We start from the raw sequence: 10,054 nt of genomic DNA, 5'->3' as shown, positions 1-10,054 counted from the left end.
ACCTCATCACTGGCTTGCCTTTTACAGATCTGGAATTCTTCCAGAGACATAAGCCCTGCCAGGACCAGCTTCATCAACCTATGCAAGTGACACAAGGCTCAAAAGGGCCCTGTGCTTGTATTAATGATCTGTTCCCATCCTCCATAAGGTCTTAATTTTTGAACCAGGGGCCCCATGTTTTCATTTTTGCAATGGCTCTGGCACCAACTCTTGTCTTTTCACAAAGGCTTTCTTCTCTAACATTCAATTATTTTAAAGTATATTTTAAAAGGGATTCTTCTCTAGACCCAGCAGTAGCTGCTAAGACATCAAGAGGTAGAAGAGGGTGATTCTGTTAACTAAGCTGAGAACTGTTGGAATCATAAAAACTTGTTGATCCAATGTCCACCCCTCGCCCTTCCTCCTATTTCAGGACGTTTGAGAAATGAATAGAATGTGAAAGTGCCACATCCAATGAAGTCAATAGTATTGGATTCTTTGCTGAAGGATCTTGACAGGTAAGGAATCAGCTGACCATATACTAACAGAGTATTGTGGGAAAGGGATTTGACAGGAATCCAGGAAGGGCTGGTGCAGGTGAGGCGGGTGGGGAACTGAATTGTTTGGCATGATATGAGGAAGAAAGAATCTGCTTAAAGAGGTGCATTCCTATAGTTTCGGCTGTTCAAGAGGCTCAGGCAGGAGAATTGGCTTGAGCCCAGGAGTATGACAACATCCTGGGCAACACAGAAAGACCTTATCTCTAAAATATTAACTAAGTAAGATACTTTGTTTAGAGAAGAAATCTGAGAGTGTAATACTGAACTGTCCAATACCACAGCCATGAATCACAAGTGGCTACTGAGCTCTTGAAACGTGGCTAGTCTGAAATAAGATGCAATGTAAAATACACACCCTGTTTTAAATTCTCATTTAAAAATATTTAATTTTACATGAATTACTTGTTGAAGTGATATTTTGGATAAGCATGTTAAAATTAAGTTCACCTGGTCCTTCTTACTTTTAATGTGACTTCTAGAAAATCTTAAATAAATCTTGTATATAACTCATTCTCTATTTCTCTTGAAAAGCACTATTATAAATATTTTTAGTATTGGAAACTACTTACATAAAATGTTCAGAAAAACTGCCTCACCCTAAAAACTTTGCCCCTTATCTCCCAGAGAATATAGCTTTTTCATATCTCACCCAGATCAAAAACTTTTAAACCTAGCTTAATTATGGGCCTTGGAGTCCTAACCATGAGTGGTCTAGGACTACAGTGTTATCATTTTAATGAGAGAAAAGGATTCAATCTTCTGTCAGCTCTGGCACTAGAACTAATTCAGTTACTGGCAGAGCAACTACTGCTTTGGTTAACTGATTGTCCAGTGTTGCAGAAGTGAAGTGTAAAGAAACTACAGACAAGGATGGAAGATGTGATCAAGGAGGGTGGTCACCTCATCATTTGCTTTGGTAAAGAAATTTCCTGATGCTCTAGTCTGAAATAAGGAGACAGAAAAATTACCTGTAAATTTAATCTCTCACTTGAGCAGTGTCCCTTAGTTATGGAATATATGGAGTGGACTCCAAAATCTTGATCTGTAGTGTTTTGGATGGATCTTAAAAGCATGTGGTGAGGGAAGATGTCAGCTCTAAATCAAAGTAGATACTAGGATGTTGGTCCTAATCTAGCCCTCTTAGAACTTGTAGTCGCCTTGTTCTCTGGTTACTAAAGTGTGTCCTTAAAGGGAACTGAGGCCCAGGGTTGTCAGTGTGTGAAGTTCTCCATACAGAAGCAATTCTCAGTGACTTGCTCTTGGTAGCAACCAGAGCATTTGTGTGATCCTTCTAGCCTTTGGCATGACCTCATTATAATATCTGCAATTTGCTTTCATATCACCCATATTTTATTGATTGACTCAATCTTAGTTTATGTCTTCCCTGGAAAGATTTGGCTTTGTTTGTGTGTTAGATTACCCAGTTTCCTATGTGCAGCTCACCCATTCCAGCATGGGGCTCAGTCTCAGCTGTGCTCCTGGACTGCTTGGCCTCATGAGCTATACTGTTCAACCAAAGCCCAGAACTTGAATTCACCTCCTCAGATACTTTCAGGGGCCTGAAATGAAACTCTGCTGGGCTTCATCAGTGTGGAAGGACCTACCATCACATAAATACTTACTTTCTTAAGAAATTTAGAAATGTTTAAGCAGAAAAGCTTTAGCAAGTTGAGCTGGGAGAGAATCTTTACCGCCAAATCAAACTATTACATTTCTGAGATTCCCCTTTTGTTCAACTTTCAGAGGCCAAACTTTGTTGCAACAGTGCCTTACAACCATGATTAAGCCAGCATGCTAAGACTGGATTGAGATGTGTACATCAAAGGATGTGAAATACTTGGGAACTCCTGGAAGCATAGAAGATGGCAGCTGGTGCCTTGGAAGACATTAACTGGATTCTGGACTTCCTGCAATTTCCAAAAGCTGAAGCTCAAACATTCCTCTTGGCACCAAGTAAAGCATATAGATGTGGACCAAAAAGAACTAGGTTTGGATTGTCCTGATTTCTGGCTTTTGACAGTGAAGGGCACACAGTTGTTTGTGACATCATACTTAGCCTCTTAGCATCCTGAGACCTGTAGTATTGTCCCCTTTTTCATTCCAGACACAGGTGACTTGCATCTTCTTTTTTATCAGTCAGACAGGGTAGTCTGAGCACTCCTGACATTTTGCTCTGGGCAATTATTTGTTGTATGGGGCTCACTTGTGCACTATAGGAAATTTGGCAGCAGTCCTGGTTTGTCTATTGACTGGATACCAGTAGCACTGCAGCCCAATCATGGTCACAACCAAATGTCTCCCAAGAGGCAACATGGTCTGTGGCTAAGAATCACTGCTTTAGACCACATTATCTGTTACCATGTTTTCTATATCTAGCATTTCTATTTGACACATATAGGTTTTATCTTTGCTAAAATTTCCCCATCTGTTCATTCGTGTTGTTGCCATTTTTCTTTCCAGAAACTTTAATATAGATGATGAATGTTATTTTGAATACTTTCTGTCATACTTCTAACACCTAGGTTTTGCCTTAGTCTGCTTCCCTTGATTATTTTCTCTCTTAAATAGTGGATGGATCTTTTTCTTCCTTTTATTTGTGTCTTTATAATCTTTTATCAAATGCCAGGCATCTTGTATAGAACAGTAGAGATTAAGAGATCATCTATGCTTCAAGATAAGCACACTTTTTCTGCTAGGCCAGTCATGTGAGGTGTTGAATCTTGTCTACTCAGCAGTTAAGCTGGTTTGAATTTCGTTATTCCACCTTTGATACAACACCATTTTCAGTTTCCTCTAGTGTTACTTTTGCTTAGGTAACACTAAGAGTCCTAGAGGGATTGTCTCAATGATCCTGTTCCACTCTGAGCATCCAGCCGTCCCAGCAAGCCTATACCACAAAGGAGCCTTTCTCCATGCTTCTTTCCCTCGGCTTGCTTGTTACCTGATGTTTGCTATCTTGCTAATCTGGGCCAGAGGACTCCTGGTATTAATGGTTTAGATATGAAGTATCCCTGAATGCTCATGTGTGAGATAATACAAGAACATTCAGAGGTGGAATGATTAGATAATGAGAGTTGGAACCTCATCAGAGGATTAATCCACTGATATGGATTAACTGGGTGGTAACTCTAGGCAAATAGGGTGTGGCTGGAGGAGGTAGGCCTTTCTTCAGCACTCATTCTGATTCTCTTTGGTGGAGCCAATCTTCCCTTGGATTTCAGGCTTCTTGATTGCCTTTGACTCTGGCTAGGGTGATTGACTATTCTGAAATTGAGGAAATGGGACGTTCAGTACTACACTGGAAAAGTCCAGTTGGTCATCCTAACCTCAGTTCTCTGCTGGGTTCATGAAAAATTATTCTGTTTTTTTTTCTTCTTTTTTTCCTGGTCTTTAGAGTAGGACTGATGCTCTGCTACATTTCTATATCCTAGGCAGACGCCAAATTACTGAAATATTTATGCATGTTGAATATGGACAAAAGTGGTTCTTGAGATAGTGAGAAAACCATATGGGGAAACATCTGTTCCTTACTAAATAAAGCAGGGGAGTTTCTTGTGAAAATTTCCCTAAAATAGAAGATAAGCAAAGTGAGTTCAATCATTTCATTTTTGTCTGTCAGCAGCAGATGCATCTAGTTACCAAAATGAATTTTAGTTGAAGAGGTGGACCCACTCCTACTCTTTCTACAACTGTACTCAATATTCAAATAACATCAGCGGTGTGCTGTACTCACAGCAGATGAGCATTCCCTATAGATTTTTGAGTGAAACTTAAAAAAAATAATCTGTTTTGAGGATAAGGAAGAAGGCTGAGTGTCATTGTAAGTATTCAATCTCAAGCATGCTGACTACCCTCGAGTGAATGAGTATGTGTGTGCCCACTTGCATGTATAGTCTTGCTATCCATTATCTGGGGGCACATTTGATTGATATTGTCATGGGGGTATGTTTTTTTATTTCAGATATCATGTAACCCAGGAGGATTTGTGACCCCTTCAACCATCATTAACGGCTATAAAGTAGGGAGCCTGAAGATGATGCTCTGCCTCTGGTGTGGTGATGAAGGTGCCCTCATTGTTTCAGTGACTCTTTTGAGTATCTCTGGGTATCCAAGACAAAAATGTAGACTTTATAGATTATAGACTATGTGTGTGGCATCTTCCAACTAAATAGTCAAGAGAGAGAGATTAATCTAGAAGTAATGGCACCCAAATTGCAAGACTAGGAGCATTTATAATTTCAATAGCTGTAGGGTTTATATGGCTATAGATAGAACAGTAACAGCTAAGACTAGTGTTTACTCTGGGTCAAGTATTATTCTAAAAGTTTAATATTCATTAACACATTGAATCCTCACATATGTAAACTTTTATAACTTTATATATGACTTATTTTTTCATCACTGTGACAAGATACTTGAGAAAATTAACTTAAAAGAAGGAAAGGTTCGTTTTGGCTCTTGGTTTTAGAGGTTTCAGTCCATGGTCACTTTGCCTCATTACTATGGGCCTGTGACAAGGCAGAACATCATGGCAGAGAGCATGAAGCAGAGGCAGTAGCTCTTTCCTCATGGTGTCCAGGAAGCAGAGAGAGAGAAAAAGGAAGAGGCCAAGGACAAAATATACCCCTCAAGGGCCTGCCCCTAGTGACCTACTTTTTCCAAAGAGACCCCACCTCCTAAAGTTTTCAGGCTAAGGCCTGAATCCATCAATGAACTAATCCATAATGAGGTTAGAACCCTCATGGTCCAATCATTTCCCAAAAGCTCACTTTTGAAAACTGCTGTAATGAGGACCAAGTCTTCAACACATGAGGTTTTGGGGGACATTTCAGATCCAAACCACAACACTGTGACATAAAGTATTATTATCCGCATAATAATACTTTTAAAAAGTGGTACAGAGAGGTTATATTTCAAGTGTGTGTTAATAGACCTTGCTATGGGGACCATTTGATGTACCAGATACCTGTCTGGTACATCACAAGTCATAGGCAGCTATTAACTGCCAGAAATAAAACTTATAACTTTTAAAATTGTTTCCTCGCCAAGTAAAGGTCAGAACTTGAAAAATAGGATTTGTTGATACTCTGAATCAAAATGACAAATATTTCTGTTTTGCAAAGTTTGTGAAAGAGTCTGATCCCAGAAAATGTTTATTTTGTATAAAAACAAAAAACAGGTGTATATACCCCAGATTCTATTACTGGTCTTCAAGGATTTGTGAGAATTTAAAGCACAATCTATGCTAATCATCTTAATTTAGTGTTTTTCAACCATTTTTATCATCCTTCTTCCCACAAAGAGACTATCTACATTCTCACAGACTTAAGAACAGTTCATGAATATTGCTTTCACCCAGAGGTAAGGGTTATTTGAAAAGATAGGGCTACTACCTGCACTGGATATTCATTTTCAGATTGTATTTAAGAGGAGAAGCAAGCATTTTTGGAGTAGAAAGTTCAGATTAGTAAAATGTAGGATTCTCCCTGACTCCTTGCTTTCAACTTTGAAAAAAAATACATTGAATACTTGTTAAAAGTTTAAGATTGTTTTTTAGTTTCGCATACATTTTTAAATTGGGAACAAAGGCTACAGATAGTATATTTCCACGTTTTAAACAACTTTTAAAATGGGGTTTTCAGAAACTTTAATTCTTTCGTGTTTTAACTTTTGAAGCTATTTGTGAGCCAGTTACATTAGGAACTAAAGTAAAATACATTATATCTTGAGAAATTACAAACTTATTTCATTTTCTACTTTTGGTATTGATTATAGACAGGGTAATAGAAGGATTATGGATAGGATCAGTACAATGACAGTAGACTTATTGAATAGGAAAGGAACAATCAGTTCTTTGATTTTCTTTAAAATATAAATATACAATGTTATGATTATACCTGTGTAATCACTACCAGGTTAATAGAAAACTGCCAGCATTCCAGAAAGTGTTTGCATATTGCTTTCAAATAACAGCTCTTCTCCCCACGGGTGACTACTACTACCTTTATAGGGATATTAATTTCTCTCTTTTCATTTTTTTCAAAGTGTGGTTTGATATCAGCATCATCTGGGAATTCTTGGATCTTTTCGCAGACCTAATACATTTATATGTTTTGTGGGATTCATTTTATGTGATAAAATATAAAGCAGTGATTCTCAAACTTGAGCATTACCAGAGTGACTAGAAGGTCTACATCTACTGAAACAGATGTTAGACCCTATACATAGTTTCTGATGATCTCTTTCTAGACCAAGTTATGGCAGTCACGATCATACCAATTAGATCTCCATGGCTATCATCGTGTTGATTGGATTTTTGTGGCAGTAGCCGTCATGCTGATTGGATTTTCATCTAAAAGAAAAGAATGTCAATGGACATGTCCATCCACCCCTGTCACCCTCTGGCATTCTGAGCAAGTTGGCCTGATACCTTGGCACTTTGGTAATTATTGAGAGTAGATAATGAGGGCTTCAAGTTCATCATATAATTCTTGATACTTTTGTGGACTGTGGAGCATACTGTTGTGATCAGTAGGTTCCAAAGACTTCCTCCTACAACTTCAGACGACTTCTGCTGTCTTAGTTGTTGATTCTAATCTTTGTACAGAGTATAATTGTCCCTGTGCTATTCAGTGAACTAGAAATTTCATTTTGTAGGAACAACTGTCAGTCTTGCAATGAAGATAATTGGCTCCAAAGAGTTTTGTATTTGCTCTTGCCAGGCACCTGCAGGCACTGCAAGTTCAAAGCCACTTGCTCAAAGTTTGATATCTCCTGGACAACTCAGGAGGGTTTCACCACAATTGAATTCTCTCCATATCAGTCCAGTTTTTATTCACCTTCACTCCAATATCTTAGATCCCAGCATGTTGAAGGAAAGGGTGTCCTGTCAGACTTCAAGTTACATGGACCCAAAGTTTTGTTTTCTGACTCCTTCTGTACCCTAAAAGGTTATCAAAAAAGTTATCAAAAAGATTCCAATTTTGTAGGATTAGCTAGTGCTTTCAGGGGAAGTGATTTAGGGCTTACTTACTCCTCCAGATTCTCCACGTCTTGACTTTAGGGATAACAATTCCTACTATTTTGTAATCTCTTTGATGCTTTTAAAAATATTATTTCAAGTGTATTTTATCCAGCTTTTTAGTTGTTTTCAGCTGGAGACCTGATTCAAATACACTGAACCATTACCAGAAACAGGAAATCAGAGAATCAATTAATTCTGTGATTTCTCAAAGCATTTTTAAAAAAGTGATGGATGTTTAGGTTATATCCTTGTTGGGGGAAAACATTCTCCTTTTAATCTATAACTTGAACCAGATGTGGACTCATGAAACTCATTTTGTTAAAAAGTACATAGTGTTCTATGCAAATGACTATAACCACTTGATATTGCTCCAATATTTAATCAGTGAGTTCTAAGGAGTACCTCACACAACTTCAGAAAGCCTCACAAAATGCAGAGATATGCCTAGTATAGGATCCATTTCACAATATTTGGCACTTTTTATGAGGTTTAAGCTTAACATAGCTTTAACCAGCTTTAGTCAAGTTTAGGAAGAATTGATGACATGTACGTTTATCCCTAGGAAGGTTTCTTTCTAGGATAGCATAAGGACTACCCCAAACATTATTGTCAAACTCTAAGCATTTGATAAGTGACATTTTAAGTATCTCCCTCTGTCCCCAAATGATATACCATCTCTTTGTTTTTCCCTTTTGACTCTGTATCAGGTCGATTCTTTGAGACAGATAAGATTCCAACATTCTCAGAGACATTTCTCCTTGCCAACCTGTTCTTGGCAAGTCAGAACACATTCTTTTATAGGCAAAAGGATAGGTCCTTATGGTTATTTTCAGATACCATATGAAGGATAATGAAGATGGGGATATGTAAATGCTGCACTTGGAAGGTAAGCTGGTGGGCTTCCAGAGCAGAGGTGAGATGCCTTATCTTGAACAATTGGTGCATGGCAATTAGGATTTGTGCCAATCATTGCAGACTGGGGTTAGGAAAGGAGAGAAAAACTCAGATAGCTGTTTCTAGAGTCCTTTCAGGTGCTTGACAGTTACTTGAATTTCAGGTTCACCTAAAGATAATATGGTTGCTTGTGGTGGAGCCAAAGTTCCCTGCAAACTTGTGGGTCAGCCTATCAGAATTTAAACATTATTGTAGCAAGAATCTCAGATGCTTTATCTCAGGTAAAGGCTATAACTAACTAGTTAAGGCAGGAATTCCTTAAGATAGTAGAGCTGTTACCCTGGATCTGTGGATTTATGTTACCAGCATAGGGAGGAGTCCCACTATCTCAGAGGGGTAATGAGACTCATCAGGGTTTTTTTTTTTTTTTTAATCAATTCAAAGTTGATGCCTTTGCTATCTGTACCAGTAAATTTATATTCTGTTACCTCATTACTGGACCTGAAGTTCATGTTTTAAACAAAGACTTTTAAAATATACCAAAGGATACAGAAATTTAGCAGAGCAACACATATCAGGATATCTTTTTAATATAACAGGGGTTTTCTAGGCATGGGGTTCTTCAATTACAAAGCAAGTCATGGCCAGCTACACTTCACCCTTTAGTTGATAACTTTTGTCTAGACCAGGCCAACCTGATGGCACCATTTATTTCCACACAACTCATCATTTGAAGTAGGGCTATTGCCTTCTCAACACACAAGATTATTTATTCTTGCTTTACTAAAAGATGTAGAGAATCTGGACCACATGAAGTCCACTCAGTTTAGTCACTTCTTATGGACCTACTTTTTAAATATGCTCTCCCCACTTCTCAACTAGAATATATAATCTAAGGACTTGTGGTTTTAGGCCACATTTCTTATGACTACAATGTCTTCAGCATTACATTTGCATGACTGGTCATTTGTAGTAGCTGTATCACAGATCTCTGCAGTTGTCCTGTTAATCTGAACTTTATAAATTATACAATGGATTCTGTTCCTGAGCCTCATGTGAATTTAGAGTCAGTCAGTGGTTACCACTACTGTTCCAGTTCATCCCAGATAATTGCTCCCACTGGATTTCTCAAGACAGCCACATGGAATGCATGTGAGCTTCATATCCAGTAAATAGAAGAATTAAGAGTGGGATCCAACTTTTTACTAAAATCCAGAGTCCAATTTTGGAAATGTAATATAACTGTTACTGTATGGGGCCTTAATGAGCATCCTTGATATTACAAGAACTAATGTTTATGACCTCCAACTGCAGAATCATATATAGATAGGGTTGAGGATTATACTTAGGACAGTGCAGTAGGACAAAGAACATGTCTCAGGATTTGAGGAATAGATCATCTCACTGACAGCTCCAGTTAAATGGCCAACTGTGGCTATCTTTGTTGGAAGATGAGAGAGATTTGATAAGTCTTATGTGCCCTCATCTTTACATGTACTTCCTTTTAGCCACAGTAGGCCTTTTGGCTATAACTTTGTTTTAGTGGTTATTCCAGGATTTATCTTTACGATCTGCAGTTTCAGTGGTAGATGTCTGA

General features: G+C 38.1%; 1 long non-coding RNA gene across 1 annotated transcript; it reads left to right on the top strand.

The window, feature by feature from the left end:
- Positions 1-411: 411 nt before the first annotated feature.
- LOC120884429 (uncharacterized) lies at positions 412-8,920 on the top strand. Its single transcript, XR_005726866.2, has 3 exons — positions 412-497; positions 2,283-2,526; positions 4,501-8,920. It is a non-coding gene; the product is annotated as an uncharacterized LOC120884429 (long non-coding RNA).
- Positions 8,921-10,054: the final 1,134 nt, after the last annotated feature.

This window comes from Ictidomys tridecemlineatus, chromosome 3 (assembly GCF_052094955.1).
Source record: "Ictidomys tridecemlineatus isolate mIctTri1 chromosome 3, mIctTri1.hap1, whole genome shotgun sequence".
Classification (NCBI taxonomy): Eukaryota; Metazoa; Chordata; class Mammalia; order Rodentia; family Sciuridae; genus Ictidomys; species Ictidomys tridecemlineatus.
The sequence above is the reverse complement of the archived record's forward strand: the minus strand, read 5'-3'. Positions and strand labels throughout refer to the sequence as shown.